Raw genomic sequence first — 15910 nt, 5'->3', positions numbered from 1 at the left:
TCATGTGAGGAGGCTTGCAAAGCTCTTTATGATCCTGCCTGTGCTTCTCCTTTCCGCCCCTTCCCAATGTTGAAGAGGCAAAGGCTCCTTTCCATCTCCAATGCTATGAGTGGCCTCAAAAAGCAACGCTGGAACGGGGAAGCAGTTTCCACTGAATGGAAACCACTTTCCCCTCCTTGAGCAAGAGGAGCTCCTACTGGCCATCAGAAACATGCCTTGCTCCAGCAAAGGGACCATCGGGAGTCTGCTTTCTTTATATATCATTTTTATTGACTTTATCAAAAGCACAACACCTGGAGCCTGTGACCACAGGAATCAGGGTAAAAATACAAACAGTATAGGAATACAGAAAAATTCACGAATAGATTCACATATGAGACAGCAGTCAGTTTCAAGCAGTGTCAAAGGAAATAGAGAATACTGAATACCAAAGAGAATGTGACAGCAATCAAGAGGATACATCCCCATTAGTGTTAACATAGCCTCTCCATAACGTAACAGCTTCTGATTGTTCCTTTGAAGCCCCGCCCTTACCCACCCCACACCTTGATGACATGTATGACATCAGATGTAGGGTGGGTGGGCATGGCTTCCCCAAAATGACTAAATGGGAAGGCCTAGGGGGCCACTTTTGGAGGTTCCCCACCCCTCCCCTAAAGGCCCTGTATAGAATCTGAATGTCAGCTGTCTTGAGTAGCCCTAAGAACTAACAGAATTAACAATTTGTTAGCTTTCAGCAAGTAAATACTGATTTCCTATTCGAGTCTAGCAACTGTTGGTATTCGCTTACACGTAAATCCACTTCTTGTCTGCTTGAAAGCCCTGATAACTTTCCCAGGGAATGTATTGGGAGAGTAGATATGCTATGATTTTATATAATCAAATATATCTTTGTATCCATGACTAAGGTTGCCTGGATGTCATTTTTTAAAACTGAAAGATCCATAGCATACTAAAATCACAGGGTTAACTTTCCATCAAGGGTGCCCTCCCCAATATTTCTGTGGACACTTGAACTCCACCTCTTAAAAATGGTGAAATTGATTTCTAAAAAACAAAAAAAAATAATGAGAATTTGCCATCACAGTTGAATCCAGTTCTGGACATGGCTTCCTGTATATCTGAGTGGGGAACAGGCTCTGGCAGTGGGCTGGATGCAGAGCTCTTCCCCCCACCCTCGCAGGCCATTTTGAGAAGTCGGTGGGGCTGCCAACCTGTGAATCACCTCATGTCACCCAGCTTCAAAGGAAAGAATCGGGAACCTATTCGAAGTGCATTCCTATTCTTTCCTTTCTTCCTTTACAACCTAGGTTGAACTCAAGCCACGATGCAAAGGAAGATCCTTGCTGGAAATGGCAAGCCCAGCTTTGGGCAGGGCTTGGGGTTTGCAGGAGGCACTGATAATGCAATGCAAAGGAATGCTTTTTTCCTTTGCGGGCTTGGTTTGAGCTATGCCTATAAAGGCAGATCATTTACAAACTAGTGGTTCAAAGGAAGAACTGAAGAGTACACTTCCTTTGCATCAAATAGTGCCAACATCTCTGGGTCAGAGGTTCCTCACCCCCTGTTGTATATGGTTATACACTTCTAGACTACCCATCCACCAATGTCCTCTAGGCAGCTTATAGAAGCCGTTAAAACACAGTGGTAACTGGCTGAAATTTGGGGATGTTGTATGGGTGACAATTTCTGACAATGTCCTAAAAGGACAACCCTGTAGGTCTACTCATGTGCAAATTTACACAATAAAAGGCAAAAATGTGCCCCCAGTGTTTTTTTCTGGGGTATTTCTGGCATCCAGTGGCTTTTGTTTACAGAAGGAAAATGGTAAATAATAACTAGCTGAAATTTGGGGACGTTGTACAGATTAACGTTTGTGCCTGTAGATATACTTATGTGTAAATTATACAATGAAAAGTGCACCTGGGGCCAAAATGTGCCGCACAAGTCTGCATGAGGGTTAAACCATTACCAAAAACAGAACAGCACAAAATTAATATAAAAACCAGCCTTAAAAAGGCAAAGAGAAAGCAATTTGTGTCCAGATCTAACTGCACTAAAACATAAAGTTGACATTAAAGGGGTTAGTTTGAAGCCCCTCTTTCAACAACAATATCTTTCTAAAGAATGAAAAGCCGTCTTAAAGCCCTCTCCTCAGTGAAGGCCAGATCCTCTGGTTCCAGTACAAGCCTAAAGTAATTTTTTCCTTCTTCCAAAGGCTGCTGGGGAAAAAAGAAGTGAAGAAATGCCAGAGCTTGGAAAAGTTACTTTTTTGAACTACAACTCCCATCAGCCCAGCCAGCATAGCCACTGGATTGGGCTGATGGGAGTTGTAGTTCAAAAAAGTAACTTTTCCAAGCTCTGAAATGCCCCAATTACCTGGTCATTCATCATTTAATGGGTAATCCACACAAATATGGATCCAAATGTAAACATTCAAGATCTAAACACAAGTAGACAAAAAGGGCAAACAAGACAATAATTAAAGTTGTCATTATGAAACCATTTACTTGTGATACTTCTAGTGGTGTAGGACAAGTAAGCAGTAGTAAGTAGTTTTTAGGATCACTGCAATAAGTTTCTGAATAATAATAAAGGATATTAGAAAACAATAATAGCTTCAAAAATTGTAAGTACAATGGAAAATAATGGGGAAAGAAGCCTCTCGGCCCATTTATTATTATTATTATTATTATTATTATTATTATTATTATTATTATTATTATTATTATTATTGCTACAAATACATTGTATAGGTGGATGGAAAATTGCTGGGACTGAGATAAAACAGGGAAACAAAAATACAGAAGGAGTAAGTTTTCTCCCTTTTCTCTAGTAAAAAGCATGAAAGCACCCACACACAAAAAGTATTTTCCTTTTCAGGCTCCTGGAGTAGCAGAACTAAATTATTTTATCTGGGTTTAACAAAGTCAAATGGCTTGAAGAAGAGTACTTCTGTGTAGGCATTTTCAAAAAGATAGGAAATCGGTGGGGACAGATAGCCAAATGCAGAAAGCAAAATATTGGAAGCATGCTATAGCACAGACTGCTTTAGCAGTATTTGCTGACTGCATAAAGAAAGATACCAAATCTCCCTCCATCTTTTGGTATTTGGGGATTTAAAAAAATGCGTTCCTCATAAAATAAATGTAAATGTACTGCCTTCAAGTCGATCCCGACATATGGCGACCCTATGAACATGGTTTTCATGGTAAACGGTACTCAGAGGTGGTTTACCATTGCCTTCCTCTGAGGCTGAGAGGCAGTGACTGGCCCAAGGTCACCCAGTGAGCTTCATGGCTGTGTTGGGATTTGAACCCTGGTCTCCCAGGTCGTAGTCCAACACCTTAACCACATATATTTTTTGTTATTTTAATGCATTATGCTATAGTTTCACTTTAAAAAAAAGTTACCCTTCAGATTAATAGATCAATCCAAAGATTTGTTACACTGGCAAATATATATTATTGTAGTGACGATGGTGCTGGTGATAGAGGTGGTAGTAGTAGCAGAAATATGTGTGGATTTATATAAAGGTAGGGTGGTGCTCCTGAGGCTACAGGGCTGATCTAAGGACACCCACAGAACTCATAACTGTGCTAAAATTTGAACAAGGGACTTTGGTTCCTGGATCATGTTCTTAACTGCAATGCTGCTTGATCCTTCCCTCTTCCTTTTTTTTAAAGGATAAGTTGTATCAAAGCCCATGCTAATGTAAACACAAAAACCTTAAATTTTCACCCTTATGTCTTACTCTGGAGATGTAGCACAGTACAAAATAAAGGTTCAGATTTTTAGAATGGCTGTGCTATTCAATTTAGCTGGAGGAAAAAATGTTAAGGTTAGGCCCATTATGGTCAATTCCTCTTCTTCCCATGCAGAATGCACTCATAAAGAAAATTCATAATCCCTTTACAAAAAATATGTTAAATATTTGGAGAAGATGGCAATCTAAAATATCTCCAGTATGTTCTCCTTTCTCCCATGCAAAAATATATGGAATTGATGAACAATGCACTTACGTAATCTATAGTTAAATGGGAAAATATGTTTATTTTTGGTTAAGGTATTTCTATAGTAATGATTCTCCTGTCCTGCTAGCCCAATTTAGGATAGCTTTCCAGATTTAGGACTGAGTTGGCTGCAGGCATATGAATTAGAGCATTTTCTTAAAAGTCCTCTGGTTAAAGCACATGGGAATAGGCCTTATACTAGTTTTAAGAGGGCTATGCTGCATAGGGGAAGGGAAGGTAAAGGGATAGTTTCAGCACTTTATACCAGTTTAATAGATAAAACAATGGGTCAACTAACAGGATTAAAACAGCAATGGGAAGAAGACTTGCAGGTAGAAAATTGAAAGGCCAAAACAGATTAGTTTATATACATTTAAACATTCTAAGACTGTGTCCGAAAATAATAGATAAATAGAATTAAAAATATTCCATAGATGGCATATGATGCCAATTCGTATGTCACATGTCTCATGTACAATAAGTCCATCATGCTGCCGAGGACATCCAATTAAAGGCACTTATTTTAATTTCTGGTGGAACTGTACAAAGATAGCAGGGTTCTGGAATATGGTACATAGAGAAATGCCTAATATAATTAAAGAAAAAATTGACCAGACTCCAGAACTATTTTTATTATCTTTATTTGTGGGTGGAGATGTTGATTTAAAAGCAAAACCTAAAATTTAAAATTTTATTTATTTATTTAGTATTTAATTTGTATCCCACCCTTCCTCCCAGCAGGAGCCCAGGGCGGCAAACAAAGCACTAAAAACACTTTAAAACATCATAAAAACAGATCTTACAATACATTAAAACAAAACAGCGTTAAAAACATTTTTTTAAAAACAACTTTAAAAAAGTGTTAAAAACATTATTAAAAAACATATTAAGCAATTCTAACACAGACGCAGACTGGGATAGGTCTCAACCTAAAAGTCTTGTTGAAAGAGAAAAGTCTTCAAAAGGCGTCGAAAATATAGCAGAGATGACGCCTGCCTAATATTCAAAGTGAGGGAATTCCACTGTGTAGGTGCACACCAAATGGCAGCACACCAAACAGTAGTACAGAGGTGGAAAATGCAGAAGGATTAGACTTAGATGCATGGTATAGAAATATATGGAATATAGCAGTGTTAGATAAAATTACACATGATCTTTGGTACCTGCAGGATAGGATAAAAGCACCGGCTTTTGATGCCATTGGGTGGAAATTCATGACATACATAAATGAAAATGATTTAAGCGGACAACTATCTGCTGCTAGAATCATTTCATTTTCATAATGAATTTAAGGTAATAACTTGCTGTATATTTATATTTGTAAGATATACTTGCTGTCTATGTTATTTTGATTGTAATGAGGATAATAATTAAAAGAAAAAAGTAAAGAACAGAAAATCCCTCCCAAAGCCAATACCAGCTTCAGAAGGGAGATTTTCTTCAAGAGAAATGCAAAGGAAAAGGTTAGATTGCCCTGCTCTGCTCCCATTTATTATCAGCTGCTCAGCTTGTGCAATTTACATCTTTAAAATCCTGCACATTGGATACAAAGACGGTAAGTCTCAGTTTACCCCTGTGTTCCTTGATTCACTAAACAAGAGAGATCAAAGGGGACTGCAAGAAGCAACAGAAGATGATGGGTGTGGCAGGGTACACCTGATGCCAGGCCACGAAGGAAGTGTACAGGCAGGTATCACGGAATTGCAGGGATGGTGTCAAGAAGGCTAAAGCTGAGAATGAGCTGAGGTTAGCGAGGGATGCTAAAAGCAACAAAAAAGCTTTCTTCAGGTATGTGCGTAGTAAAAGACAGAGAAAAGAAACAGTGGCACAGCTACTCAATGAGGATGGCAAAATGATAACAGATGACAAAGAAAAGGCAGAAGTGCTCAATTCCTATTTTGGCTCAGTCTTCTCCCAAAAAAGGGTCTCTGACCCTCCTGGGAAACATGAAGTAGAAGGGGCAGGATTGGAGCTTGAGATTGATAGACAAACAGTCAAGGAATGCCAAAATACTTTGAACGAGTTCAAATCAGTAGGGCCCGATAAACTGCATCCTAGAGTATTGAAGGAGCTGGCTGAAAAACTCTCAGAACCACTGTCTATTATCTTTGAGAAATCATGGAGGACTGGTGAAGTGCCAGATGACTGGAGGAGAGCTAACGTCTTTATCTTCAAGAAGGGCAAAAAGGAGGAACCAGGGAACTACAGACCAGTCAGCCTAACATCAATCCCTGGAAAAAGTCTGGAGCAGATTATAAAGCAGTCAATCTGTAAGCACCTTGAAAACATTGCAGTGATTACTAGGAGCCAACATGGATTTATGAAGAACAAATCCTGCCAAACTAACCTTATCTCATTTTTTGACTGGGTAATCTCCCTTGTACACTGTGGGAATGCTGTGGACATAATATATCTCGACTTCAGCAAAGCTTTTGACAAAGTGCCCCATGATATTCTGATTAGCAAGCTAGCTAAATGTGGGCTGGATGGAACAACTATCAGGTGGATCCACAGTTGGCTCCAGAATCGTACTCAAAGAGTGCTTATCAATTGTTCCTTCTCAAACTGGGCAAAAGTAACAAGTGGGGTACCACAGGGCTTGGTCCTGGTCCCAGTGCTCTTCAACACTTTTATTAATGACTTGGATGAGGAGGTACAGAGCATGCTTATCAAATTTGCAGATGATACAAAATTGGGGAGCATCGCTAATACCATGGAAGAAGACAGAAACAAAATTCAAAGGGACCTTGATGGGCTGGAGTATTGGGCTGAAAACAACAGAATGAAATTCAACAGGGATAAATGCAAAGTTCTACACTTAGGAAAAAGAAACCAAATGCACAGTTATAAGATGGGGGATACTTGGCTCCGCAATACGACATGCCAATTTTATTCTCAGTGGGAAGGAAAGGGAGAAGGAGGGGGGGTGACACGTTTCTTGCTTTTTTGGAGAAATAAGTGTAATTGCCAGTGTGTATATCTCCTTAAATATCAATAAAGGCAGAAAAGCATACATTCATTTAAGCATAATATCGCAAATACAAACAAGGCAGGCGTGAAACCGACCAGCAGCCTTTCCTTCCGAGGTGAGAACTCCTTTACAGCCATATTGTGCTTCGTTGCAAAAGGGGAGAGGAGCATAAGTAATTTTTTTGCTGACCAATTGGTTGATAGGGGGAGGTTTTAGAGGCGGAGCTTGGAAAAAGCAAAAAGAATGTAGGGGTCTTACCGCTACGGGTGCGGGTGCAAACAAGCGGTTTTTTTAATTGGGAAAGAGCGAACTAAAAGGCAAAGTGAGAACTATCAGATGACAAACCGAATATGGAAACCATGGATTATCCCGCTCCATTTGGATAAGCCCATAGACTCCTCTTCCTACTATAGATACAAGCCAGAGAGGGGATGAGCTAGGGCTTTTGCAGGAAGTAGAGGTGGGGGAGATGAAAGCAGCTGGGGAGAGGAGAGGTCACAAAATGCTAGAAGAGGAAAAAGCATGAATGGCCTGTCTTTTTCTTCTTTCTTTCCTTTCAATTGGGGTGATTAACATGTGGTTCTCCAGATGTTGTTGGATTCCCATGAGCCCCAGCCAGCATAGCCAAGGGTCAGGTATGATGGGAGCTGTAAAACATCATCTGGAATGCCTGATCCCTGCTTAAGATTGCAGTTTATACGCCCCAAAGGCCCTGAAAACAGCAAGCAACAAAATAAGATACAACTGAAAAACATCAATAATCAAGAATTAAACAACACCAACAAACAAATATCCTAAACTCACAATCTGCCCTGGAGCCAAACAGCAATCTAATTGAGGAGAGCAAATAATCTAACACTGAAGGCTTGTTTTTGCTGAATTCCTAAAGGTTAACAGGGAAGGGCCTAAACAAGCCTCCCAAGGAAGGGATTTCCAGAGGTTCACCCTTGTCCCGCATACCCACCAACTGTATTTCAGATGCTGCTGGGATACAAAGGAGAGTCTCGCCTGAAGATTTCAGTGGGTGGAAGCAAGTGGTCCTTTAAATACCTAGTCCCAAACTATTTGGGGCACTAACGGGGATAACCAGCACTATGAATCGAGCTCAGAAACAAATTGAGAGCCAACTTGGGTGAAAAAATAAGAGAACTGAAACTGACAGATCCTTAATAAAGTCCTAACAGGGAGTTCTCTGTATAGAAATCATGACAAAAGCAGGAAGCCCACTTATCACACATATGTAGTAGATCCTACGGTTGGTTTCTGCCTCATGGGTTTCTGTCTTTATTTGAACATTTAATGAGTGACATTTCTTCTTCTCCCATTACATTCTCCTGTCAACAAACCTCATGGTTTTTACCAGTGACAACTCTATAGGATGTCTGTTCTATTTCCTTTCAATTAATTGGTGCAATAGATTTCCCAGTCTTTCAGCTGATCAGGTGCCAGCTACTAATGTAATTGCAGATGTGAATTCCTAGCACTTCCAAACATTAATTTGCCATCATAAATTATGCAGACCTTCAAAGCGACTCAAATTTTTGCTGCATCCAGATATTATCAGTTAATCCAAGACTATTGATTGTGCAGGGGTCCTGGTACCAGCAGAGCCAAGCAGTGTTCCAGGTTTCTTGCCAAAAACCCACAGAAAAGCATTAGGATCTTATCATCTAAGCTTGGGAGCTCTGAGGTTTGGTGACACAGTTCTGAATCCATTCATCTTATGTAAATAGCCATATAGCTCACAAGATGAGGCAATTTGTTTTAATAAAAGGATGTGCTACCTATAATTTGCATGTTTAAAATATAAATAATTTCCTGGCTGGAGATTGCAAGGGAAAGGGGCAGCACTGAAAGGCAAGGACCAAAAGGTCAGAGGGGAGACCTTGTATTTGTTTTTAATGCGTGCTCAGATTTATTTACTAGTTTGTTTAAATATTTTTATTCTGCCTTTTAGGGCAAAAAAAGGGGGGGGCTATCAGAGATGCAACAATAAAAGTATAGAATGCAGCTGAAATTCCAGCATAAAAACACTTTACTCCAAACCAACAATTATAATACAAGAGGTCAAAGAAAACGTAGTCGCGACAATTAAAGCTACTGCACCATGCTGGCTGGAGCTGTTGGGAGATGGAATTCAAACAGGTTGGCAAAGACTTTGATGGACCATGATGGTAGCCCCCTGCAACCAACCCTAGGGCCTGGGCAGGTCCGTGTAAGTGCAGGTAATCTTTCAAATATCCAGTCCCCAACCCATTTACGGCTTTAAAGGAAACAACCAGCACTTTAAATTGGCCCCACACCAGGAACAAACTGGCAACCAGGGTAGCTGGTACTGAATTGGTGTTACATGCTCTGATCCCTTGGCTCTCACTGAGCAGCTGTATGCTACACCACGTGAAACTTCCAAAACATCTTCAAAGGCAGCCTCTCCCGACCCTTCTCACACTTGTTCTATGAAGCTAATCTCCGGTTGCTTTTTGCTGGGCATAGTTTGGTCACTCCTTTGATTTCTTGCATTGTTTGATCTCTATTCTGGCCCCTTCTATTCCAGACAAATGTCTTGTCCCCGCCAAAATATCAGTATGGCTTTCTAATTGTAGACTAGGAACAACCTGGCTGTAATTTCAGAGAACCATACCCTGGAAATCATTGTGCACACACAGTGGGTGCTTTTGCTTACATTGGTGCTCCCGCAGCCACTGCCAAATGCAAACCCTATTTTACACACAGTGAGTTAGAAATTTGGTTTATTCATTGGAAGAGACTGCTTGAGTGCCTGTGATTTGGCTTGCAACCTCGGACGAGCATAGGAGCCTGAGAGGCTCAGTTGTTAAACAGGAGATTCCAGGACTTAAATCGGCCTAAAAACTCTAAACTGAAATGCATGAGGACTAAATGTGATTACTCAGTGCTTAGGCAAATGTGCTCTACATATGCTCAGAAACACTGTCCTATAGCCAATTTATGGAACTGAAAAAATGCCCAGAGAATTGCTGCCAATGCAGGTAATGATATGATAGATGAAAACCCTGACATCTAAAATTGTTCCCATGGCTGAATCCTTGTATGCCTTAATCTCATGGTCTATACATGTGTGGGTGCTTCCAGACAAGGCTTTTCCTTCCACGTTGGTGCCATTTGCTCACATGCATATTGTGAATTTATTCCTGAATATCCAGAAAAAAGAATTCCCATTAAAAAAATCCACATCTGTCAGTTTTAATCCACTTGTTAAAATTGCTGGGTTTTAGCAGTTTCGGAGCTTCCATTATAAATGTAGTACACTTATTTTTATGTATTTCTTTATTTGCACATTTATAAACTGCTTCACAACCTAAAGCTACCAAAGTGATGTATAATAAGATGAAACACAAAATATTACAGACTTAGTAAACTAAAAGCAATACAACAATTTCAAGTCTGAAGTGGCAGAGGGTTGTTGCCTCCCCTGGTTTAGAGGTGTGTCCTGTGACATCCTTCATGATGATGTGCAATGCCACTTCTACGGACAGGAGAGATATTTGATTCAGTTTAAACCCTACCAACTTCACACTTTCTGAAACAATATGTGAACCAAAACACAGAGATCCTTTGTAATTCTCAGTTCTACAAATTTTGCAATCCAGTTCTCTAGCCAAGTATACTGTGTACAAAAATGCATATACAAGGGTAAAATGTGCATAGAAATGCATACATTAGTGAAAATAACACATAACATGGGTAGCAGTGGGGTGGTCCTGAATGGATGACACCGAAGAGAATGTGCCCCTTTGGGTTTGCTCCTTTGGGGTATGATGAGGATGAGGGCACTTCCCTTGGGCAATTGTGTGTGATGGAAACTGCATTTGTGGTGATAGCACAGAGCTTGTAAATGTTTAAAGTGTGATTGATGGCGGGTCTGTGTTTTACAATTTTATATTTTTATTTATTTAGTGTATTTATTGTGTTTTGGTATTTGCATTCACTGTGCTTTTATTGTATTTTCTTTTGCATTAATCTGTTCAGCAGCAGCACCCATAGTGGCAACGGACATTTTTTACAAGGAAAAGGGTGGGCAGTTATGTTTCCCCAGCAGCAGCAAGTACTCACTCTAACTCACTTTAAGAATGAGGGATGGGCAGATAAAGTTTCCCTATCATAACAATCCCTTATAAATTGTGGCCAGGATTTGTGCTTGGGGCAGAGTGTATCCAGCCAGTGCTGAAAGCAGGAGAAAGGGCAAAGAATTGGGATGGTTTGGAGGATGCAGGACGGATTCAGAATCAGCAGGGAATCAAAGGAATCAAAGGAAGTGGAATGGTTAAGCCAGACTCAATTTATTTCAGAGCTTGGAAAAGTTACTTTTTTGAACTTAAACTCCCATCAGCCCCAGCCAGCATGGCCACTGGATTGGGCTGATGGGAGTTGTAGTTCAAAAAAGTAACTTTTCCAAGCTCTGATTATTTCCACCTAAAGAAAAAAAGAGGGATGGTATGCATTTCACCATTTTAGCACTGTTTCTATTGTCATTACCCAGGAAAACATGAGGATAGGAAGTTGCAGAAAGAAGTGCTAGTGGCAAATGTCCAGATAAGAGTTGCAGTTTCTTTCCCCTAAAGTTCTTTCTAAGCTTCTTAGAGTCCATTTTGTATAGTCCCCGTGGGGTATGCATGCTGTTGACAAGGGCAGCCTACTGAGGCTTTCAGGACAGATTTTTCTGCCGAAGGGTTAGATTAAAATTTACTGCCTGCAGTGAGGGGAGGGGGTTTGGTCTTTTCCAAATGCTTTCCTAGCTCTCCTCTCTTCCACCCATTGCAAAGGCGGCCTCCTTCTCCTTCTGACCCCAGCTCCTCATTCCTGAATCAGGACTGTTTGATATTTTCCCCCACAACACAAAGACACCCATTGCTGATGCCTTTTCAAGGTGCTGCAGACCACGGCCAAGCTAGGTGAGCACTTTGGTCATGTGGGTTCCTGATCTTCTGCCACGTTGTCCCATTGTTTGGGAAGCACATGTAGCAAAGATAGCATTGCATCACACTAGCATTTTATAGGATAGCAAAGATTTTAATTTTGTGTTGTCATCCGGGAGCACTGCATAAGTGTGTGCTGCACATAAGCACAGGAAATCTATGAATCTTAAACATCTGACATTCTTGACCCCACTTACACAGATAAGCCATCTTGGGGATCATTTTTAAAATTCCCATTGCAAGAATGGGCTGTCAAGCAGGGTCACAGGGGTAATTATAGAAATAATTGCTCTCTGTGCATTTTTTACCCACAGAGTTTGAATGCTCCTCATCAGAGGAGAGTGATGAGTCATAGGCTAAAATGCACTGCTGCTCTTACCTAGGTAAAATTTTGTTTCCCAGAGACTGCCCAACTGTCCGACACAACTCTACATTAGGCGGCTATTAATAAAGCCTGGTGGGAAGAAAATCAGAAGTGGATTTTTATGTGATAGGACAAGAGCTTTTTTTGTGTGTGATGGTACTTACTGGCATGGAGTAGCGCCAGCGCTTTCCCCCCCCTTTTTTTGCTGCCCTTGTTAGCCATTTATGCTGGCACCCACAGCACTTTTATCAAGATATGAGTACTGGTACCTCATTTTTCACACACACACAAAAATCACTGGACAGGACAGTGTGAGTTCTGGCATGGAAAAACAAACTCCTGGTCTGAGCATATGCTGAACGATATCCAACTAAGTCATACTCAGTTAGTTATGTCCATTGATTTCCAAGACTTTACTCTGAATATGACTAACATAAAATATTGCCCCATTCCTTAATTATGTTCTCCAGCTGCTATTTTGCTCCTGGCTGCAGTTTCTATAAAGATAGTTCTGACCCATACTATTTATGGTATATGTTAACATAAATAGGGTCATAGGTTCGGTGGAGATTGCACATGCGTCTGTTTGCAACACTATTACAAGAAGCCATTGTTGACTGTGCCATGTTGTATCTGATTAAGGTCTCATGACAAAATGAAAGATTGCAAATATATTATAGTAAAGAAATCGGTATCTAGATACTTATATGACAACATATGACAGTAGGATTTGAAAAGATGAAACGGTAAATTCAGCATATGTCACAGATGTGGCACTGATATTTTAATTTTAAATTCAAAAAAGGGAAGTTAAAAATTTTTTACAATGCCATTAGCTATTAAATTGACCCACACACACACACATGGGCTCCAGACTTTTAGCAATGCCTGTTAATGCACACTTCTCCTCTTGGCATTTGAACAATTTACTAGGGGGTAAATTAAAACTTAACTCGCCTACACAATAGATGTTTTTAGAGAATGAATGTCAGCAGGTGAAAAAAATCAGCTTCCATTGGATTTTTCTTCTGCCATAGATAAGGATGTTTCATAATGGACACATAGGCACAGTTCAAATGTAAACCTACATGGGACACAGGCTCTCATGCTCCTCCCCCGTCTTCACTTTTGCACACCAGAAAAGAAGATCAGAAGCATCTATTTACTGTTTTAAGCTAACCACAGTTTCCCATGAACTCCACACCAAAGGAGGAACTGTGGCTTGTTTAAATGATGGTTTGAGAACAATCCAGGATGTGAAATAGTAGTTTGACCCTGACTTATTCTCAGTAACCGTACTTTCAACAAACCACAGATATTCAGATGTCACAGGGAGCTGTGGTTAGTATAAAACTAGAACTGGCATGTGATAAATGAGGAGACAGGGAGTGCACAAGCTTGGTGCTCCATGCAGCTCATTCAAGTAGCAGGAAACCATAGTTTCTCTGAACTAGGTCATAGTCTGTGATCTAAAGGTAGCAAGGCCCTGAAAAAGGAGGACAGATGATGGGGGAGAGGTTAAAATAATTCAAATAGTTCCTTTACTATTGCTGGTTATTCAGATACAAATTTCTTGAATTTGCCCAGGGGCGTCACTAGGGCGGTGTGGCAGATGCACTGGGTGACACCACGAGACAGAGGTAACACCACGAGCCACCCCCCCAGGCACTGCTGGGCAGTGTCCCACCCCCGGGCAGAGGTGTCACTAGGGCGGTGCAGCAGGTGCGGGCCACACTGGGTGACGCCCCAAGTCGGGGGTGACACAATGAGCCGCCCCCCAGGCACCGCCGGGAAGCATCCCACCCCCAGGCAGTGTGAGAGTTGCATTCGCGTCTGGGCCGGCAAGATGGCGGCAACGTTGGGGTCCACCACAGAGCTGCCCTCAACTCTGGGGGAGTCCGTCACGGGGGCGGGAGTGACGCCTCGCCCTCTCTCTCCTGAAGAGATCGCCAGCAGGCTCCACAGCACAAGACGGGAACTGAGCAATAGGCGCAAGATCTTGCTGAGGAACCTGCCCGCCGAGAGCAGCAGCCAGGTGGGTAAAAAAGCTTTCTTCCCCGCCTGGGGCAGCAGGGGAGGTGCAGTTCAAGGGAGAGTTTCAGAGGCGAGGATAAGGACGAGCAACGACCCCGGCCTGCTCCCCAGGGCTTGAAGTCCAGGAGAGAAGGTGGCAGCCAGCATAAATTTAACTGCCTGCAGTTGTGGGAAGAGCGAAGGGAAAGACCTGAAGAGTTGAGAAGAGTTGGTCACGCAAGCTGCCCTACTGTAGGAGAGAAGGGAGCCCTGCCCATATGGGGAGAGAGGTTGGCCTGGGGTCCAGAGGCAAGGTGGAGAAGGGATGATTGATATCTATCTGGAATAATGTAGGCAGGTGAGCTGGGAGGGAGACATATATGGGCACACCCCACCCACCCACCGTCCTGGAAGAAGGGTGGTAGGGATTTAAAAAAAAACACTGTTGGAGGAAGAATAATACTCCAAACTTTGGAGGTGATACTTGCTTCCTGGAGTCACTAGCATTATTATTCAGTGGTCCTGAGATAGGTGGGAATATCTCCATAATGGGATTAAGAGGAACAAATGCAGAAACCTTAGCCTTGAAAGATTGATTGATTGACTGATTATATCCCACCCTTCCTCCCAGTAGGAGCCCAGGGAAGCAAACAAAAGCACTAAAAGCACTTTAAAACATCATAAAAACAGACTTTAAAATATATTAAAACATCTTTGAAAATATTTTTAAAAGCTTTAAAAAAACATCTTTTTTTAAAAAAGAAAAGGCTTAAAAACATATTAAAAAGCAATTCCAACACAGACTCAGACTGGGATAAGGTCTCAACTTAAAAGAACAAGTTGAAAGAACAAATTCCTTATCACTTGAGGCTCTGCACACTTCCCAGTTTGAGTAAACCCCATTGAATACATTGGGACTTGCTTCTGAGTAAACAAACATCGGATTGCACTATAAATATATTTACAGATTGTGTAATTCATAAACATATTTGAGAGTCATGTTTATATAAATATTTCTTCATACTGTGTCCCAGTAAGTATTTGATTTCACACTATGGTTGTAGATGTTTTTTTCCTCTACATTTTAAGTGTGCCCTTCTTCCTGGGGGTGGTCATGGTTCTCCATTGTTTTCATCCTGAGGATAGGCTGAGAGATGGTGAGTAGCACATTTAAAGTCTCTTCGCCTCCCCCCCTTTTTTATTTGTATTTATTTTATATTTCTCCAATATCTTCCCCTGGCTGTTTTTATGTATTTTAAATATTTTTAGATTAAATAAATAGGAAATCATAATTGTGAACCTCCCTAAAAGCAATTTACCTATCCTTATGTTTTGGCAAAGTGATGGTGTGAAGGCATGCTGGTAGAACAAGAGACCATGTTTGAGGCATGTTATAAAGTGTTTGAGAACTTAGTCACACATTACTTTTTGAGACCTGTAGATTCATGTTGGAAAGAACACGTGCACGTATTGAATGGTGGCTTGGGTGCTGTTTTTTCAGTCTACGCTGCATGCGTAGGGAAGTGATACATCATCTGGCAGCTAGCTTCATAACGTGAGAATGAAAAACATTTGGATCACCATTCACTTTTCT

The sequence above is a fragment of the Rhineura floridana genome, chromosome 8, assembly GCF_030035675.1.
Source record: "Rhineura floridana isolate rRhiFlo1 chromosome 8, rRhiFlo1.hap2, whole genome shotgun sequence".
Classification (NCBI taxonomy): domain Eukaryota; kingdom Metazoa; phylum Chordata; class Lepidosauria; order Squamata; family Rhineuridae; genus Rhineura; species Rhineura floridana.
Note: the sequence above shows the minus strand (reverse complement) of the source record.